The sequence below is a fragment of the Ahaetulla prasina genome, chromosome 8, assembly GCF_028640845.1.
Source record: "Ahaetulla prasina isolate Xishuangbanna chromosome 8, ASM2864084v1, whole genome shotgun sequence".
Classification (NCBI taxonomy): Eukaryota; Metazoa; Chordata; class Lepidosauria; order Squamata; family Colubridae; genus Ahaetulla; species Ahaetulla prasina.
In genome coordinates this window covers 84,708,757-84,731,129 of record NC_080546.1, presented here as the reverse complement: position 1 = coordinate 84,731,129, position 22,373 = coordinate 84,708,757, and positions in this window count along the sequence as shown.

Here is a 22,373-nt window from a genome sequence, read left to right as displayed (position 1 = left end):
AGATCCGCTATGCGATGCCATTTTTCACCTCTGTCTCTTCTGAAGGCCTCTGCTTACCAAGGAAACTATGGATTTATGAAAGCGTATGAAATTCCAGCTGACAGGATTCAGGGGAAGAGCCTTTCACTGCTGTAACTCCCACCCTCTGGAACATCATCACCTCTGAGGTGAGATGTACCCTATTTTTTTCAGAAGAACTGACTTTGCCAACTGGCCTGGGGCCTCCATGGGAGATTCCCATTCTGTTTGACGGACTAAGATAATATATGATATAATAACAGAGTTGGAAGGTGTCGTGTCCCACTCCCACTCCGCCGAACGAGTCAAGGAAGTCCATAACCAATTTGGCAACGAAGCCTCTGCAGCTTGCCAAGTTCCTCTGAGGTTTCTCAGGGCAGGCAGGAGTCCAAGTTGTGACTTCAGCGATAGGGTCTGGTATCGGCAAACTTGATAAGACTTTGCTTGACTCAAGGTTGGAATGCCAAAAGCAGGTCCTTTATATAGACTGTGGGGTGTGGCTCCATGACTCAGCATTTATCCAGGCCTGCCCCTCCCTTCCTTCTGCTGGCATCGCCTCTCAGATCTCCGGAAGCGAGGGTCCTCCTACTGTGAATTGTTTTCACAGTATCTGCTGGAAGCTTCTGGGAAAGGGAGAGGTCAGAAGGAGTAGGGCCGAGTAATTCCAGCACCTTTGATGGCTGAGCCAAAGAACACACGCTGTATGAGTGAGGTTTATCAGGCTTGTCCTCCCACTCTTGGCATCCTCTCTGGGCATGGGGCCAGGGTCGGGGGCTGTAGGCATGACAGGGTGTTCATCTTCATTATCAGACTCAGAGTCTGATAAAAGGCCTGGTTGGAGACAGGAGGGGCCTGGCTGAGGAGAGGAGGGAGGACGAGTCACAACAGAAGGTCTTCCAGTCCAACCCCCTGCTTAGGCAAGAAACTCTACACCACTTCAGACAAATGGTTATCCAACCTCTTCTTAAAAACTTCCAGTGTCGGAGCATCCACAACTTCTGGAGGCAAGTTGTTCCACTGATTAATTGTTCTAAATATGAGGAAATTTCTCCTTAGTTCTAAGTTGCTTCTCTCCTTGATTAGTTTCCACCCATTGCTTCTTGTTCTGCCCTCAGGTGTGCCCCCAATGTCCCTTTCAACTCTCCGGCCTGGAGAGAGAACTCTTCTACCAACCTGTAATAGTCTTTGGCTGGCAATACTTCAGTCCCAAACGTTGTAAGCAGAAAACTTCTAACAAAAAATCCAAAGGCAAGACCAGGTAATTAATCCAGCAGGGCAAGCAAAATAAGGAATTCCACAAGTAAAGTAGCACAATAATAAATCAAGCCAGTTGGGAGGTTTCCAGGATTTAAAGAAACACCAGATAAACTCAGCATTTGTTCCTGACAACTGCCCCTCCCATTTGCCTTTCCTTTTAAACTCCAGCAGCACCTGTGCCTTATAAAGAGGATCGGGTCCCTTTCTTCCCTTGTAAGCCACGCAACCCACATTGCTCTCTTTCTGTTCCTCCCTGCGCTGCCTAGGATGAGGAAGGGGTGGGCCTTGGTCTTCATCTGAATCCCCTCTCCCTTGTTCTACCTCTCCCCTGCTCTGCCCAGCTTGACTTTGCTCTTCCCCAGTTTCTTACACAGCCAACGGATCCACTCTCTCACTCTCTGTCAGCTCTTCCCCTTCGGATTCAGACTCCGACAAGGGCATGACAGATATATTGTACTGATAGAAGGAAATTGTTGTTAGTTGCGAAGTCATGTCTGACCCATTGTGACCCCACGGACAATGTTCCTCCAGGCCTTCCTCTCCTCTACCATCCCACGGAGTCCATTTAAGCTCAAGCTTACAGCTTCAGTGATTCCATCCAGCCACCTCATTCTCTGTCGTCCCCTTCTTCTTTTGCCCTCAATCTTTCCCAGCATTAGGCTCTTTTCCAGTGAGTCCTTCCTTCTCATTAGGTGGCCAAAGTCTTTGAGTTTCATCTTCAGGATCTGGCCTTCTAAAGAGCAGTCAGGGTTGATCTCTAGGACTGACCGGTTTGTTCACCTTGCAGTCCAAGGGACTCGCAGGAGTCTTCTCCAGCATCAGATTTCAAACGCCTCAATTCTTTGGCGCTCAGCTTTTCTTATGGTCCAACTTTCACAGCCATACATTGCAACTGGGAAAACCATAGCCTTGGCTCTACTCACTTTTGTTGGCAGGGTGATGTCTCTGCAGTACTGCTGTACTGATAGAAGGGAGCATTGGTATCTAAAATTGGTTGTTTTCTTGTAAACTAGGTAATCATCAGTGCTAACGCCTAATTTGGTAATGAAATGTCTACAAGAAAACAAGCAAGTTCACAAAGCCCCAAGGACCACACAGATATATGGCAATGTTTTTGAATTGCATCCAAATACATCAGATGCTTAGAACAAAAAGGGAAATATTTTTTCTTTCTGCTTCCAATCTCCCAATCTGTTAAAATTGAAAGGAAAAAATATATATTAAATTGGCAAATGAAGTGGCAAATAGATAGATAGATAGAGAAGCAATTGTACATATATTGGGCAGCTTTGCACTGGCAGTCACTGATGAGGTGGTTTTTTTTTGGGGGGGAGGGGTGACATAGGGATATTTTTCAGAAAATATCCTTAGGTAGGAAGACATTGGGTGACTATAAATAGGACACAAAAGAGAGAAAGTTTAGAGAAGCCAGGCAGGCACTTAAAAACAGCCTTTTGGTCTTCCTAATTTCAATCAGTTTCAATCAGTTAACAGATTAACAGAGTTTGAAGGGACCTTGTAGGTCATCTAGTCCAACCCCCTGCCCAAGCAGGAGACCCTACATCATTTCTGACAGATGGCAGTCCAGTCTCTTCTTGAAAGCTTCCAGTGTTGAAGCTCCCACAGCTTCTGAAGGCAACTTCTGTTCCGTGGGTTGATTGTTCTCACTGTCAGAAAGTTCCTCCTTATTTACAGGTTGAATCTCTCCTTGTTCAGTTTCCATCAATCATTCCTTATCTGGCCTTCAAGTGCTTTGGAAAATAGCTTGACCCCCCTCCCCTCCTCTCTGTGACAGCCCATGAAGTACTGGAACACTGCTACCATGTGTTCTTTGGAGTTAGATCATTGGAGTCGTAGTGGACAACCATTTAAATATGAGCCAGCAGTGTGCTGCAGCTGCCAAAAAAGCCAACACAGTTCTAGGCTGCATAAACAGAGGGATAGAATCAAGATCACGTGAAGTGTTTAATACCACTTTATAATGCCTTGGTAAGGCCACACTTGGAATATTGCATTCAGTTTTGGTCGCCATGATGTAAAAAAGATGTTGAGACTCTAGAAAGAGTCAGAGAAGAGCAACAAAGATGGTTAAGGGACTGGAGGCTAAAACATATGAAGAACGGCTGCAGGAACTGGGCATGGCTAGTTTAATGAAAAGAAGGAATAGGGGAGACATGATAGCAGTCTTCCAATATCTCAGGGGCTGCCACAAAGAAGAGGGAGTGAAACTATTGTCCAAAGCACCTGAGGGTAGAACAAGAAGCAATGGGTGGAAACTAATCAAGGAGAGAAGCAACTTAGAACTAAGGAGAAATTTCCTGACAGTTAGAACAATTAATAAGTGGAACAATCTGCCTCCAGAAGTTGTGAATGCTCCAACACTGGAAATTTTTAAGAAGATGTTGGATAACCATTTGTCTGAAGTGATGTAGGGTTTCCTGCCTGGGCAGGTGGTTGGACTAGAAGACCTCCAAGGTCCCTTCCAACTGTTGTTGTTGTTGTTGTTGTTGTTGTTGTTGTTGTTGTTATTATTATTATTATTATTATTATTATTATTATTATTATTATAATTTCTCCCTTGGTCCTTCTCTTCACTAGAATGGCCATAACCCTTCTGGCTGTAAGGGTTGTAAATGAAGATCAACCCAATCTATACATTGCTTAAATAACCTGAGATTACATGGGAGGAGGTGAGTGTCCCACTTCAGCTACAACCTGCCGCCATTCAGCATAAAATCCCCAGCATCAATAAAGCTCAAGACACCAAAACCATAATTTGCAAGATGGTGCTGGTATACCACAGAGCACAGAAACAGCTGGAAGGTCTTATCTGTCCATAATTGGCTCCTTTCCTGAAGTAAGTAGGGAACACAGATGACAGTAGTTGATAGGAAGAAATCAAGCATGAAAAGAATATCCAGAGTCAGCGGTTGCTCTAACTCCATGATGACTCTAACTCTGGATGACGACCATGGAGAAGAATTCATTAGCAAGAGGTCAACCTATTCCTCTCCCTCAGACTATTCAGATAGCGTATATATGGTGGGTGAATAAGTTCTAAACTCCTTGGATGGATTGTTGCACATTAGTGTGTCCGTGGGTTGTTGCCTCCTACCAAACAGAAACCTTACTGAGTTGGCAGGACGCTGGCATCATTATTTGCTGATCCCATTCCCAATGCCTCTTCTGCGTCTATGGAGTTGAGTTGAGCAAACTTGCAAATTTGATGCACAAGGAAGCAAAGAAATAAATATATTTATTGACTTGGCCTCAACTTGCCAGCAAATTGTGGCGCCTTTTTTAAAAAAAATGTATTATTATTATTAGTATTATTAGTATTATTAGTATTATTAGTATTGTTGTTGTTTTGATTTCTATACCGTCCTTCTCCCAAAGGACTCAGGGCGGTTTACAGTCAAAGTAAAATCAATTAATACAAAGGAAAATTTAGAGTTGGTTGAAGAACTTAAAACCAATAAAACCCCTTATTAAAACCTCACTAGGCCAGTCCTGCATGGTGAAACAGAAATGTTTTCAGCTCGCGTCGAAAGGTCCGAAGATCAGGGAGTTGACGGATACCTGGTGGTAGTGTGTTCCAGAGGGTTGGTGCCCCCACAGAGAAGGCCCTCCCCCTGGGTGTCGCCAGCCGACATTGACTGGCCGATGGCACCCCAAGGAGAACCTCCCTATGGGAGTGCACTGGTCGATGGGAGATCGCCGGTAGCAGCAGGCGGTCCTGTAAGTAACCCGGTCCTATGCCATGGAGCGCTTTAAAGGTGGTAACTAACACCTTGAATTGCACCCGAAAGACCACCGGAAGCCAGTGCAGCCTGCGCAGGAGAGGTGTTATATGGGAGCAACGAGTCGCTCCCTCTATCACCCGCGCAGCCGCATTCTGAACTAATTGAGGTATGCAGGGTATATTAAACAAAGTGCATACCTATAAACATAGCTATCTATCATACCAGTTCTTTTTTTGTAGAACAGTGTTGGCAAATCGTTTCGGTGCTGAGTGCTGAAACGGGAGCTCTTGCGCAGGAGGGGGAGGGTGGCGCATGTGCAGGAGTGCCGCAAACCGGAAGAGCAGTTCTATGGCATCCATGTGCATACTGAGAAGCTGAGCTTCTGGTTTCTGCCGTGTACATGAGTGCCGGTCAGGGGTGAAATGCTCCCATTTCGGACTGGATCGCCTGATCCGGTAGCGATGGTGGTGGGTGGTTCAGAGAACCAGTAGCAAAAATCCCTGCTGCGCCCCCCCCGCCCATGCCCAGCTGAGCCGCGTGATCATCAGAATTGTTTTTTTTTACTTTTAAAAGCATTTTTCTTCAGCCGAAAAAATGCTTTTAAAAGTAAAAAAAAAGTCTCTGATGATTGAACGGCTCAGATGGGATCTGTTGTGACTCGTCCTCCCTCCTCTCCTCAGCCAGGCCCCTCCCGTCTCCAACCTGGCCTGTTATCAGACTCCGAGTCTGATAATGAAGATAATGTCATTTCTCCAGCCCCCAGCCCTGGCCCCATGCCTGGAGAGGATGCCAGGTGTGAACGAATAAGCCCGATAAACCTCACTCATACGGCGTGTGTTCCTTTGGCTCAGCCGTCAGAGGAAGCCAGCCAGGTGCGGGAATTACTGGCAGCAGATTGAGTGGAAGACAAATCAAAGTAGGAGGACCCTCGCTTCCGGAGATCTGAGAGGCGACGCCAGCAGAAGGAGGGGTGGGCAGGTCTGGATAAATGCTGAGTCATGGAGCCACACCCCACAGCCTATATAAAGGACCTGCTTTTGGCATTCCAACCTTGAGTCAAGCAAAGTCTTAGCTAGTTTGCTGATATCGAACTCTATTGCTGAAGTCACACCTTGGATTCCTGCCTGCCAGGAATCAGGGTGTGCCAGGAGGAGACTCTATGGCAAGGGCCGGGTTTTCCAGTCAGCTCCACAATTGATAGGGCTTTTGGTTAGGACTAGTAGAGGAAAAAGGACGCAAGGCTAGGAGGAGACTCTATGGTGGGGGAATCGGACTTCCTGTCGGCTCCAGAACTGAACGGGGGGCTTCCAATTAGGACCTTTGTGGCTTTTTGAGTGTTTAACGTTGCTGACCCCTGCTCTAGACTAACCATTTTCTATGATAAAATGAAGAATATAAAATAATACAGTGATAGTTAATAATATAAATAATTGTTTAGATCATTGCTTTTGACATTCAATCGTCCAACTTTCCTGTCAGGGTTTTTTTTCCCCCGAATTGTTAAATACTTAAAAAAAAAAAGTGAATTGCAGAGCAAAAAAACAAAACAAAACAACCTTCATGAATAACTCATGTATGCCAAATTTGCAAGTTTCATTAATGAGGGTGACTGTTTTCTGCTAAATGGTGTTACTCATTTCTGTACACAAAAGAAACACATTGTTTCCTACTGTTGTTTTGAAAAGAAAAAAAAAAGAAAAAAAGAAATCAGGTTTTTTTTAAATTTGGCATTTCCATAGTTCTAGAAAGATTATTCAAACGTTCAATAAAAGGATCATCCATTTCTATTGCCCCTTAACTGTTTCTACAGTTAATTAATGAAGATTGCAGTACAAATAGCCAATTGATGTAAATTCTTTTGAATAAGGTTGGATTTGTTCAATTAAATTAATAGTTGTTATACACCAACTCCTCCTTGTTGCTTCTTACTTCTGAGGTTGTTTATTCTGTTCTTCTTTTAAAAAACAACCAATAAAAATATACAGTATTAACACAGCTCATAAATCAGTTGTCCCGTCCCCCCCCCAACCTTGGCTCTTCTGTTCCAAAATAGGAAATTATCTTAGAACATGTTTAAAATTATTTATCTGGCATTCTCCTTCTCTCTCTCTCTCTCTCTCTCTCTCTCTTGCTGTTGTTGTTTTTGTGGTGTCTTCTTTTCCCCCAAGAAGAAGAAGAAGATGCTACAAAGACTTTTCAGAGGTATATTTGTGTCACTGAAGAGCTGCTGAGGTAGTGGAAGAAGAAGAAAGAAAGAAAGGAAGGAAGGAAGGAAGGAAGGAAGGAAGGAAGGAAGGAAGGAAGGAAGGAAGGAAGGAAGGAAGGGAAAGAAAGAAAGAAAGAAAGAAAGAAAGAAAGAAAGAAAGAAAGAAAGAAAGAAAGAAAGAAAGAAAGAAAGAAAGAAAAAGGGGCCGGTTTAGCTCACGCTGGTAAAGCCTGTTATTAAGAACACAGTAGCCTGCAATTACTGCAGGTTCGAGCCCGGCCCAAGGTTGACTCAGCCTTCCATCCTTTATAAGGTAGGTAAAATGAGGACCCAGATTGTTGGGGGGCAATAAGTTGACTTTGTAAAAATATACAAATAGAATGAGACTATTGCCTTATACACTGTAAGTCGCCCTGAGTCTTCGGAGAAGGGCGGGATATAAATGTAAACAAAAAAAAAAAAAGAAAGAAAGAAAGAAAGAAAGAAAGAAAGAAAGAAAGAAAGAAAGAAAGAAAGAAAGAAAGAAAGAAAGAAAGAAATCTAGTACTGTAAGCTTGTGGTTTCCTGAGGGCACTTGACAGGTCCTGATATTATCTCCATTTAAGGTTGTGAAATGGAACTTCTCAAGTCAGGAGGGAAAATTCTCAGCTTCAACTTGTCTTCCAGATGGAAATATGATTGTGTGTGTGTGTGTGTGTGTGTGTGTAATGGAAATCCTTTTTGCCATTACTGGCAAACATCAGACGTCAGACCTCTAAGCCATTTTCCAACTCCATAAACTTCCAGCCATACCTGCAAATATTCTAAGGAACGGAATGTTATTTTCAGGGTCATATTGAAAAGAACACATGCTCGTCATCTGCCGCAGTCAAAACGAAGTAGATAATTCAAGATGGACATCTTTCCTCTAACAATTTGATTTTTTTTTGCCAGGGAAGGGAAGCAACCACCAAAACCACTTCCACAAACACAGACGAGGCAAGCCACTAGTATATAAAAAGGGAGCAAACCCCTAGCACTGATGAAGTTACCTAGTGGGGTTATGAAACATCTGCGAGAAAACAATCTGCAAGTTCAGAGAGCACCAAAGACCCCACAGTCCATCTGTCCCTTTCCTCCTCCTCCTCCTCCTCCTCCTCCCCAATCCCACACCCTTCTATCATTGATAATGTTACCTAGTAAGGTTATGAAATATCTGCAAGAAAACAACCAAGGTCAGAGAGCACCAAAGACTCCATAGTCTGTCCCTCCCTCCCTCCTCCTCCTCCTCCTCCTCCCCACCAACCCCACACTCTTCTACCATTGATAATGTTACCTAGTAAGGTTATGAAATGTCTACAAGAAAACAGCCAAACACAGAGTGCACCAAAGACTCCATAGTCTGTCCCTCCCTTCCTCCTCCTCCTCCTCCTCCTCCTCCTCTTCCTCCTCCTCCTCCTCCTCCTCCTTCTCCTCCTCCTTCTCCTCCTCCTCCTCCTCCTTCTCCTCCTCCTCCTCCTCCTCCTCCTCCTCCTCTCCACCAACCCCACACTCTTCTACCATTGATAATGTTACTTAGTGGGGTTATGAAATGTCTTCAAGAAAACAACCAAGCACAGAGTGCACCAATGACTCCATGGGAATAATACCAATTAGCAGAACAGCTATTGCAGTATAATGTGGTCAAATATATATAATTGCTTACAATTCTCCATTTATCTCCATGAGTTTTTTCGTTTTTAAAATTTATATCCCGCCCTTCTCCGAAGACTCAGGGCGGCTTACACTGTGTAAGTCAATAGTCTCATCCATTTGTATATTATATACAAAGTCAACTTTATTGCCCCCAACAATCTGGGTCCTCATTTTACCTACCTTATAAAGGATGGAAGGCGGAGTCGACCTTCTTGTTCTTGTGAAGGATGAGAATACAGTTTTCTGTTAACAGTACACGAGTTGCTGCCTTGCAGTTATGTCACCACACTTCTATTTTTTTTCTTTTCATTTTCATTTCTGCTATTTAAAGCAGAATTATCAGCAAAACTGCAATTCAACAGTTCACTCAGGGGTTGAGGGAAGGTCTAGTCCTTCTCTAGGACATCTGTCAAATGTGAAATTATGTCAACAGGGCACTTGTCCTGTTGGTGCTGTGACATCATTCAAGTCAATTGGCATCATCATTTGTGTCATGGTAGCCTGGTGCAAGTGATGTAAATCACTGAAAATAAGGCAAATTATCTCTTTTGTGTGACTGTAAGGCTACATTTTAAAAACCTTACCCAGATTTTTTTTTTGCATTCATTGGACAAGGCTGCAGGGGTCAGGTTACAGGGAAATTTTGTCCAAGGCATTTAATGTACACAGAAGTCTCTTAAATCAAGGTGCCATTCCTGAGAAATTCTTCTAATAAATAGTGACATCTATTAATATTAATATTTCTATGTTGCTCTTTTTTCAAAAAATAAATAAATTCTGAGCATTGCCAGATCCTTTTCGTCTTATAATCACATGGTCCTGACTTCTGGTTCAAAGTTTGATAGGGTAGAGTAGAGTAGAGTAGAGCAGAGCAGAGCAGAGCAGAGCAGAGCACAGCAGAGCAGAGCAGAGCAGAGCAGAGAATAGAATAGAATAGAATAGAATAGAATAGAATAGAATAGAATAGAATAGAATAGAATAGAGGAATGAAGGAGTAGAGTAGAATAGAGTAGAGTAGAGTAGAGTAGAGTAGAGTAGAGTAGAGTAGAGAAGAGTAGAGTAGAATAGAGGAATGAAGGACTAGAGTAGAGTAGAGTAGAGTAGAGTAGAGTAGAATAGAGTAAAACAGAACAGAACAGAACAGAACAGAACAGAACAGAACAGAACAGAACAGAATAGAATAGAATAGAATAGAATAGAATAGAATAGAATAGAATTCTTTATTGGCCAAGTATGATTGGACACACAAGGAATTTGTCTTAGGTTTATATGCTTTCAATGCACATGAGGAGAATAAAATACGTTCATTGAGAATAAAAAGATACAACACTTAGTGATAGTCAAGGTTACTAATAAGCTATCAAATCGTAATAGGAAACAAATAAAAACAATATAAATTGAAATATACAAGTAACATGTTTATAGTAATAAGTGGGAAGAGATAAGGAAGAGAATAGTAATACAGTCTTAGTAAATTATTTGACAGTGTTGTGAGAATTAGTTGTTAAGCAGAATAATGGTGTTTGGGGAAAAACTGTCCTTGTGTCTCGTTGTTATGGTATGCAGTGCCCTATAGTGTTGTTTTGAGGGTAGGAGTTGAAACAGTTTATGTCCAGAATGTGAGGGGTCTGTAAATATTTTCACAGCCCTCTTTTTGATTCGTGCAGTCTACAGGTCCTCAGTGGAAGGCAGGTTGGTAGCCATTGTTTTTTCTGCGGTTCTAATTATCCTGTGAAGTCTATGTCTGTCTTGTTGGGTTGCAGAACCGAACCAGACAGTTACAGAGGTGCAGATGACAGACTCAATAATTCCTCTGTAGAACTGAATCAGCAGCTCTTTGGGCAGTTTGAGCTTTCTGAGTTAGTCTCAGACAATTGTACCCTGTTTTATATTTTGCATCCATTTCCAAACTGGTTCAGACTTTGACTATATGCTGGGTTTTACCCTATTTCCTATCTGGGATCCAGTTCCACTCTCATGGCATACATTTATTTATATATTTTTTTGCTTCATATATATATATTTATTTATATATTTTTTTGCTTCATATATATATATATGTGTGTGTGTGTGTGTGAAATATTTTATTCAATTGACAGCCCCGGTTAACCTTGTCTAGATTGAACACTAAGCAGAGTCATGCCTGGCTAGTATTCAGATATGAGGCCTCCTAGGAATAGCAGTCTTATAAGGAACACCAGGGAGTAATATAACAACACCAAAAGCAAACCATTTCTGTATTATTTGTGCGCTGTATTTGTGTGTGTGCATGAAATCACCAGGAAACCAAGCTCAGCTCAAAGAAAACTTCATTTGCCTTATTTTGTTTGAATCACATACTCAATGAACATTAAAAGAATAGTTAGTAGAAGAGATGTGCTTATCTATGTGTGGATATAATTTTTCTAATGTATTCCTTTCTACTGCACACCTTTTCCAAAGAGAGGGAAAGGAAAAAGAAAATGGGAATGTGGGGGGGGGATGGGAGGAGGAGGAGGGAGGAAGGGAGAGATTATGTGGTCTTTGCAGGGGTGAAATGCTACCGGTTTGCCCCGGTTCGGAAGAACCCGTAGTGATAAAACTACCGGTTCGGGCAAATCGGTAGTAAAAAATAGCTACCGGTTCAGACGAACCGGTAATTAAAAAAAGCTTTGTCTGAACCACTATTTCCAGCAATCAGCTGTGCTTCTTGATTTATATTCACTAGAAAGCAGGAAATTTAGCAAAGCTAAATCGCGCAGCACAGCTGTTCCCCCTACCCTCGCTGTTCTACTTACCTAGTAAAGTCTTCTCTTCCGGCGCATGCTGCACATGCGCACATAGAGCATGTGTGCACACAGCATGCTTTTGACACACACGGTGCAGCCCACACTTGACATGTGCCGTGCATGTGCAGGCAGTGAACCAGTGGCCATCCATGGAGGATTTCACCACTGGGTCTTTGATGCTCTCTGAGATTGGTTGTTGGACTTCTTCCTAGATTGTTCCCATTTAATTTAGCTGGGAAGAAAATCAAACAAAAATTTGATTAAATAAGGCAGAAAGTACCACTAAGTAACTAGATATCTCAAATTGGAGAGTGCACTTGGTGTAGGGTAAGTATATTCGTGAATTACACTGATGAGCTTTGTTTGGCAACAACAGCCTCTTGTGACCTTTTGATTTAGTGCAAAGTGGACTGTTTTCGATATTCATCACTCTCGTTTTAGAATATTTCCGCAATCAGTAAAAACTAAGCACTACCCTAGCACTCGGCCACATTGAGAGCATAAGGAAATGGTTGAAAGATGTTTTAAATTAGCTAAGCCAGCCAACGTTCAAGGCTTGTGAAGGATTTTTTTTTGCTCTATTTAAAGCTGTATGATAGATCCACGTTGGAATTTAATCTATCACCTGTTTTTGCAACCGTATAACCTAAACTGGTTGTGGAATAGGCAACCAGGAAGCAGATCTTCTCCAAGGGTTAATTTATTATGAGAAGTTAATTTATTTGGAACACACGCATCCAATTTCTATAAGGTTGCCAAGAAAATTATATTGACAATTATATTGACAGTCTATGCCAAACAATGAAAACTGAGGTCAAAAGGCATACCTCACCTTGTTGTTGTTGTTGTTAGTCATGAAGTCGTGTCCGACCCATCGTGACCCCATGGACAACGTTTCTCCAGGCCTTCCTGTCCTCCATCATCCTCTGGAGTCCATTTAAGCTCACACCAACTGCTTCATTGACTCCATCCAGCCACCTTGTTCTCTGTCGCCCCCTTCTTCTTCATTTGCCCTCCATCATTCCCAGTATTAGGCTCTTCTCCAGTGAGTCCTTCATTCTCATTAGGTGGCCAAAGTATTTGAGTTTCATCTTCAGGATCTGGCCTTCAAAAGAGCAGTCAGGGTTGATCTCCTCAAGGACTGACCAGTTGGATCGCCTTGCAGTCCAAGGGACTCGCAGGAGTCTTCTCCAGCACCAGAGTTCAAAGGCCTCAGTTCTTTGGCGCTCAGCTTTTCTTATGGTCCAACTTTCACAGCCATACATTGCAACTGGGAAAACCAGAGCCTTGACTATGCACACTTTTGTTGGCAGGGTGATTGATATCTCTGGTTTTTAGTATGCTGTCTAGGTTTGCTATAGCTTTCCTCCCCTGGAGCAAGCCTCACTTTACTGGCCTAATAATGACCTTTTAGGGAAGAAAAGGAACAATCTGGATTTAATGATATTAAAGTTATTTCAACTTAAGAGTATTTTTACTTCTTGAGTAGCAGTGTATAGGGACTCACAGGACATGTATTTCATCCATATCTTAACTAGTTGGAGAGGGGAGGATTGGAGAGAAGGGAATGGGAGAGGAGAGCAGGGAAGATGGGAGGAGAAGAGAATAGTGAAGAGAAGAGAAGAGAAGAGAAGAGAAGAGAAGAGAAGAGAAGAGAAGAGAAGAGAAGAGGAAAGAAGGGAAGAGGAAAGAGGAAAGCAGGCGAGAGGGGAGGAGACAAGGGAAGGAAAAAGAATAGCAAGGAGAGGAGAGGAGAGGAGAGGAGAGAATAATGGAATGAGGAATAGAATTGAGTGGAATGGAGTGGAGTTGGAAGGGATTTTGGAGGTTTTGTAGTTCAACCTCCTGGGGAAGCAGATCTTACACCATTTCAGACAAATGACTGTCCAATCTCTTTTTTAAAAACCTCTGGTCCATCCACAACTTTTAAAGGCAAGCTGTTGCACTGTTTAATTCTTCTCCTTGGACATTATATAAATAAGGAAGAGAAAGCAAAATAAGGACACTGTTCTTTGTTTTATTGACTATAGCAAGGCCTTTGATTGTTTTTATAATGCTGCAAAGTAGAATATATGAAGGCTAAGAGGTGAATTAAAACATCTGGTTATTCTCGTTAGGGATTTTTTTTTTTTTGAAAAGAAAGTACAGTAAGAACCGAGTGTGGAGAACCAGAGCATCCAATTCAATTTGACAATCTGACCTGAATTGTCAGACCAATTTTGCACAGTCTGCGTTTCGACTGTCAGTCTTCAAAAATCCCTGAATGCCTCCAATTGCTCAGATCTTTCAAGCTAAAATGATTCTCACTAAATTAAGAGGCAACATCGGCTGTTTTAATTAAACTAGAGAAATACTGGCAAACTTTTACGAAGTCTGTTTCAGAAAAAGCGTTCCTCGGTTGCTCCTCAGCGCTCTCTCTTTGAGCTTTGTGAGAATTTCTCACACAGATAATAATGTTTTTGGTTCCCAGCACACATGCCCCTTAGTACAATGCCATAGAGATTCAGAATAATACAAGAAGAACTATCAAACAGAGAAACGTGTTGAAAATGCAAACTTATGGATGCGTATTGATGAGAAGAACTGTAAAATTATCTTACTAGAGATGTTAATGTTAATGTTTGGTTTCCATTGGTGTTTGGGGCAGCTAAGAAAATCATCATCCATATTTGGCTACTGTTCTTTTTCTCCACAACACAAATCCACAAGCAACCAATTATCTGAAAGAAAGCGATCGAAGCGAATTCAAAACCCCATAGTAACGGTATAACAGAATTGGAAGGGATATTTGAGGTCTTCTAGACCAACTCTCTGCCCAAGCCAGGAGTTCTTATACCATTCTAGACAAATGATTCCATATTATTATTATTATTATTATTATTATTATTATTATTATTATTATTATTATTATTATTATTATTATTATTATTATTATTATTATTATTAAAAAAATTTATACCGCCCTTCTCCCGAAGGACTCAGGGCGGTTCACAGCCAGATAAAAATACAATAATATTACAATTAAAATACAATTAAAAAACTTATTCAATTGGCCAATCGTTTCTTGAAAACCTCCAGCAACGGAGCATACACAACTCCGACAGGCAAGCTGTGGTATTGATTAATCATTTCCACTGACAGGAAATTCCTCTTTAGTTTCACATCTGGTTGCCACTGGTGTTTGGGGCAAACTAAGAACATCAGCATCCACATTTGGCTACTTTTTTTCATGTTTTATTTGTTTTCTTTTATATAGCATTCAATTTCCATTAAAAAGTGTGTGATCTGGGTACAGTTTAGAATAGAATAGAATAGAATGGAATGGAATGGAATGGAATGGAATGGAATGGAATGGAATGGAATGGAATGGAACGAAATGGAACGGAACGGAACGGAACGGAACAGAACAGAACAGAACAGAACAGAACAGAACAGAACAGAACAGAACAGAATAGAATTCTTTTTATTCGCCAAGTGTGATTGGACACACAAGGAATTTGTCTTGGTGCATATGCTCTAGGAATATTTTTAAAGAATCGTAATCCACATATTTGTTGTAATTTCTTCACACCAGGAGTGAAATGTAATTTTTTTTACTACCGGTTCTGTGGGCATGGCTTGATGGGGAGTAATGTGACTTGGTGGGCATGGCCAACTTTTTCTCTTTTTTTTAACTTTTAAAAGCATTTTTTCTACAAAAGCTTGTAGAAAAAATGCTTTGAAAGGATTCTGACGGTCCCAGGTGAGTTGCCTGATCGCCAGAACGCTTTCAAAGCTTTTTTTTTTTTTACAACCTCTTCGGCCGAAGAGCTTGTAGAAAAAATGCTTTGAAAGGGTTCTGACAATTCTAGCTGAGCCATGCGATCATCAGAGGCTTTTTTTTTTTTACTTTTAAAAGCATTTTTTCGGCCGAAGAAAAAATGCTTTTAAAAGTAAAAAAAAAAAACTCTGATGATTGCGTGGCTCAGCTGGGCACGCTGGGGCAAGAGGGAGCAGGTATTTTTGCTACCATTCTCAGAACCACCCGCCGCCATAATTACCGGATCACGCAATCCGGTGTGAACCAGGAGCATTTCACCCCTGCTTCACACTAATATTAATAATATAATAATATAATAACGATAATACTTAACGTCATCTTCTTTAACGACTCTCCACATTAACTTTTCTTCTTTTTATGCCTCCTCCTTTCTGTTTCTATTGTCTAGCCATTTGTCATGTCCCACTCCTCCTCTGACGGCTGGGTTGGGGAAGTCTGTCTCAAGTGTGGCCACAAAGCCTCTGCAGCTTTGCCAAAGTCCTGTCAGAGTTCTCAGGGCAGGCAGAAATCCAAGGTGTGACTTCAGCAACTAGATGAGACTTTGCTTGACTCAAGGAATGCCAAAAAACAGATCCTTTATATAGGCCATGGGGTGTGGCTCCATGACTCAGCACTTATCCAGGCCTGCCCCTCCTTTCCTTTTGCTGACGTCACCTCTCCATTCTCCAGAAGCATGGATCTGTCCACCCTCCAGCTGCCGGCAATTCCAGCTCGTGACTGGCTTCATACTCCTCAGGCTCACACGCTGTGTGTGAGGGGGGGTTATTTGCTCGGTCTGTCCGGGCATGGTGCCAGGACTGGGGGCTGGTGGCATGCCAGGCCATTCGTCTTGCTCGGTCTGTCCGGGCATGGTGCCAGGACTGGGGGCTGGAGGCATGCCAGGCCGTTCGTCTGCACTATCAGTCCCTGGCTGAGATAACAGGAGATGAGAGGGGCCTGGCTGCGGAGACGGGGGAGGGCGAGGCACAACACCAGTGATAAAATACATCCCATATCAAAAAAAATATTCAGTTTCTTCTTTATCTTTAACAGTGAGCATTAATCTATCCATTTCTGCGCATTCTAATACTTTCTTAATTACATTCCCCTCTGACGGAATCTCATCGTTTTTCCATTGCTGTGCAAATACAATTCTAGTTGTACGCAAAACCAGATATATAGTCTTTTTATCATATTTTTCCAGTAGAATGCCCAACAAAAATATCTCTGAGCATTGGCAGAGGATGATAGCAGGAACTGAATAGTCTCTATCGGATTATTCCCATGTAGACAGATAGGTTGATGTGATGGCATGACCGCTTTAAGAAAGGATAATAATGACTGCCTTTAGATTTATACTAAATCTTTCAAAGAGAAAATGGAATTTATGAAAAGTATAGATGACTATATGAAAACTTTTTAGAGATACCTTGGGATTAGATATTTTCCAGGATAAAGGGATGGAATAGATGTTAAAAGAAAAGGGCTATCATATCATTTGAAAAGGGGAAAATATTGGACAAATGATATAATGAGAGGATGAAATTTAAAATATGTTTGAATATGTACACGACCGATATCTTTTTCAACAAAGATCAGTATGTTTTATTTTGTTTTGGGTTTTTTAAATAAAAAAAACTTGTATAATAAAAAGAAAAATATCTCTGAGAGTCCTCATTTGGCTACTGTTCTTTTTCTCCACAACACAAGTCTACAAGCAATCAATTATCTGAAAAAAAGTGATTGAAGTGAATTCAAAACCCTACATTAACAGTATAACATAGTTGGAAGGGAATGAATAGAGGAAGAATGAATGAATGAATGAATGAATGAATGAATGAATGAATGAATGAATGAATGAATTTCCTCTAAAGAAAAATCAAAGTCAGAAGGGATCTTGGAGGTCTTCTAGTCCAATCCCCTGATTAGGCACCACTTCAGACAAATGATTATCCAACATCTTCTTAAAAACTTCCAATGTTAGAGCATTCACAGCTTCTGCAGGCAAGTTGTTCCACTGATTAATTGTTCTGACTGTTTATTTCGAAGTTGCTTCTCTCCTTGATCAGTTGCCATCCTTTGCTTCTTGTCCTGCCCTCAGGTGCCTTGGAGAATATCTGGACTCCCTCTTCTTTCTCAAAGCCCTCTTCCAAAATTGTGTTTGTGAGTTGCTAACATTTGTTAATGTAAAACAACAGTTAATTTTTTTAAGCAGTCCTAATTTAATACTGGATACATCCACGTGTTGTCCTTAAACCTTATTGGCAATGATAGTTTCCTATAACTAAAATCTCTCTGCTCTACCTTTGTTTGAAATTGCCCTTGTAGTTGAGGAGAACATCTAAGGAGGTGAATCTTCTTTGTATTTTCTCTTTCCTTCAGATTCCTTTTGAACAACTGCTGCCTAGATAATTGACAAGAAGTCTAGAATAGAATAGAGCTGGAAGGGACCTTGGAAGAGGAAGTCAAGCAGGAGAGCCTATACTATTTAAGATAAGTGGCTGTCTAGTTTCTTCTTCAAAACCTCCAGTGATGGAGTGCCCACGATTTTTGAAGGCAAGCTGTTTCATTGCTGTATTGTTCCCACTGTTAGCAAGTTTCTCCTTAGTTCTAGGTTGCTTCTCTCCTTGATTAGTTTCCACCCATTGCTTCTTGTCTGGCCCTTGGGTGCTTTGGAGAATAGCTTGACTTCCTCTTCTTTGTGGCAGTCCCTCAAATATTCAAACACTGCTATCATGTCTCCCCTAGTCCTTCTTTTCATTAAACTAGACATAAATTGCATTGAAAAAAACTTATATTTTTTTAAAAAAATAGCAGTGAAGAAATCCGTATAATAAAATACAGAGCAGGGTTACTAGTCTTTAAGAAAACTTTCAGGAAATCTATATTAAATGTTTCCTTCGTTGGGAGTGATTTCTGCAAATTCTCCATATGTTAATAGTTGTCACAATTAGAGTAGAATAGAATTTTTTTATTGGCCAAGTGTGATTGGACACACAAGGAATTTGTCTTGGTGCATATGCTCTCAGCGTACATAAAAGAAAAGACACCTTCATCAAGGTACAACACTTAATGATAGTCATAGGGTACAAATTTAACACTTAATGATACAACACTTAATGATAGTCATAGGCTACAAATAAGCAATCAGGAAACAATCAATATCAATATAAATCATAAGGATACAAGCAACAAAGTTACAGTCATACAGTCATAAGTGGAAGGAGATGGGTGGTAGGAATGATGAGAAGATGTTGAAGGAAGTAGTGCAGACTAAGTGAATAGTTTGACAGTGTTGAAGGAATTATTTGTTTAGCAGAGTGATGGCGTTCAGGAAAAAACTGTTCTTGTGTCTAGTTGTTCTGGTATGCAGTGCTCTATAGTCGTTTTGAAGGTAGGAGCTGAAACAGTTTATGTCCAGGATGTGAGGGGTCTGTAAATATTTTCACAGCCCTCATTGTGTAGATTTTTATTTGAAGAAAAAAAAAACCTGAAGGAACAACTAGAGTGATACATGAGCATAGTAAAGTTTATATTGCTTTACTGAAAAGTAAGATTTATTGAGTTTTTTGCGACTAATTCCTAAGTAAGAAAACAAGATTTACTCTTCAGATTTATATACTTAAATGTGTAGATAATAAATCCTTATTTTGTTTTCATTTTTGTTTTAATATTGAAAGCTTCTCATATTATGGAGCTTTTTTGTTTAATTATTTTATCAACTTGATTTCAGTCACATTAAAAAGAGATTCTGGAATTTGCAGTAATTATACAGACATAAATCAAGGGTTAAATTAAGATCTGTGGCAGGAACGTAACTCAGAATAACATCAATTAACCAAAATCTAATCAAATCAAATCAAATGTGTTTTTGCTTCTCAAAATATTAAACACTGTGTTTTTATGTAATAAGACTGATGCTATCATAGAATTATTTTTATTCTTTCTATTTAAAAAAAGCAATTCCAGAATATTTTTTTATCATGTCAAAATTGTTTTAATCTGTATGTGGAAACTCTTTTTAAAAATTAATTATAGATGACACTGCTTGCGACAACGTTGTGTGTAGCTCATATAAATGCCATGATTTTCTGGATTTTTTTTTAAAAAAACAACCAATACATTTTTTTTAATGTCCACATTGTGATTTTTAAAAAAGGAGTCCTTGCTGCTGATATGAACGGTGAGATATAAATATTATATTTAGATCGCTTCTTCTTTTACCTGACATTCACAGCAAGTTGTCATTGTGGTAACAAAACAAACACATAGGGTAGCCATAAATAATGCAGATAAATAAATTCCTGGACTTATTGCTTGTTGCCTTGAATACATTTACTTTCAAGTGGCAGCTGAGGCCAGATTTTAACAGAAAAACACCATGTCAGTCTATAAAATAAAGACTCCCTCAAGTCAAAGTCATAACCAAGCGTTATGCTCCTGTCTCTAAGATGGTGAAATAAAGTGGCTGAGATACATGTCAGGCACAGAATCATCTGTAGTACGCAACACTTTCGAAAAGATTAAGCATCTCTCCACGAGTTGGTTGGGTGTCTTGTCCGTACGCTGAAAACAGACTGCTGGATGTGACAGTTCAGTTCAAGACAAACTTTCAAGGGTAGCTTCTTGTCTCGTCACTCCATCCTCTGAACAACTTGGAAAAAATAAGTAGAATCATAGCACCAATCAGGATTGTAGGTTCAATAGTCAGATAACAACAAAGTGCTCCCTCTCTATCTCTCTCTATCTCCCTCCCTCCCTCCCTCTCTCAACCATCCGGGTACAAGTCAAGCAGGCTCTAACCCAGAATGTTGATTAGGACAGGCATATTAAGACAGGGAACAGCAGTAGTTTGACTTGTCTGTCCATCTCCCACTGCCTGCTGCTGCAGAATATATCATCCTGTCAATGGGTTGTCATTAACATTCAGCTGGAAGGCTCACCGCCTTTTCCGCTCAGCGAGAGAGCTATTATGGTGTTTGCGGATTGCTTCAATGATAAAAGACCCTCAGTTGGCGGCGTCAAACTTGCTGGCAACCCGTCTCATCAAAGAGATGTGAGTTTTGACTCGCCTTCACTCTCTGAGTCTTCCTTCCATCCACTGAAGTGTGCCTCGCTCCCCTTCTTGAACAATTAGCGGAATGTTCTTGGAGGTTCATGTAGGAGGACTACTCTACCTGCTCTCCCATGTTGCTTTGGCAGGGTGATCCACCTTTCAAGCTATCATTTCAGACACAAACCGGTGTTTTTTGTAGGATTCATTACAAATGTAAAGAGGCAAATTTCATGGCTCTGTGGGAGGCACGTTAGAGTACAGTTTCATGGCATTCCACTATTTTTTTCTTTTTCTCGCTAGAAATAAAAAGTTTCCCTTTCAAATTTGCCTCTGGACCAGTTATATGAAGAGAGAGAGAGCAAAATGAAAACTCGGAACCCCCTGAGATTTCTCGAAAAACAAAACAAAAAAATATGCTACTGAAATTTGAGAATCAGAATCTGACAGGCCCGAAGCGAGTAGGAAATGAACAATAAGAGGCTTTCCAAATACGATCTCCTCTCCGTCTTGCTTTGAGTGTGGTTCCTGTAGTGGTTGCCGTTAGTGATTTTGTTCTGCACAAAATGAGAATGAAAAGGCAGGGTTGTAATTTGAGATGTTTCATTTTTTAAAAAAATTGTAATCAATGTGATACGCTTCACACGAGACACACAAGATTCATAGGAACTCTGTTCTTTTAATCTGCAAATTAGCCACCCTGAGTCACCAGAAAGCTGCTCAGGGTCACTTCTTTGAGTTGGGTGGCCATAGAAATAACTATGAATGTGGAAGGAAGGAAGGAAGGAAGGAAGGAAGGAAGGAAGGAAGGAAGGAAGAAAGGAAGGAAGACAGAAAGAAGCAGAAAGAAGGGAGGGAGGAAGGAAAGAAGGGAGGAAGGACAGAAAGAGGAAGGAAGCAAAGAAGAATCGTGGAAGCAAAGAAGGAAGCAAGGAAAGAAAAAAGGGGAAGGGAGTTTGGACAGAAAGAGAGAGGGAGAGGGGAAGGGATGAAGGAAGGAAGGAAGGAAGGAAGGAAGACACAAAGAGGGAAGAAGAAGTAAGGAATGGAGGGAGGGAGGGAGGGAGGAGGAAGAGAGGAAGGACAGAAAGAGGAAGCAAGGAAAGAAGGCAGCAAGGAAAGAAAAAAGAAGAAGGGAGTTTGGACAGAAAGAGAGGAGGGAGGGAGGAAGGAAGGAAGGAAGGAAGCAAGGAAGGAAGGAAGGAAGGAAGGAAGACACAAAGAGGGAAGAAGAAGTAAGGGAGGGAGGGAGGGAGGGAGGGAGGGAGGGAGGAGGAAGAGAGGAAGGACAGAAAGAGGAAGCAAGGAAAGAAGGAAGCAAGGAAAAAAAGAGGAAGGGAGTTTGGACAGAAAGAGAGAGGGAGAAAAGAAGGAAGGAAGGAAGGAAGGAAGGAAGGAAGGAAGGAAGGAAGGAAGGAAGGAAGGAAGGAAGGAAGGAAGGAAGGAAGGAAGGAAGAATCATGGAACCAAAGAAGGAAGCAAGGGAAAGAAAAAAGAGTTAGGGAGTTTGGACAGTGTGAAGAATCACGCCTAAGTCTCTAGATTGTATGAGATCTCTTTTTGTGTCCCAAATATTTCTGATCCTTTTACATACAGGACTAGAGAGGTGATAGAATTCCTCTATCATACTCATTGTCTCTGATGTGCAGAACAGAGAAGATGAGCATGTGTGCTTCCATGATCTTCCTGTAAAGCAGAAAACTTATTGGAAGCTCTAGGCAACAATGTTGAATAATTTTAAATTAAAATTAAGCAAAAGAAAAAAAAATTAAAATAAAGTTAAATGAAACCATGTTGTTCAGCAATCTCACTACATTAAGATTGACAACAGCATCGTGTACTGGTTAAAATGTCA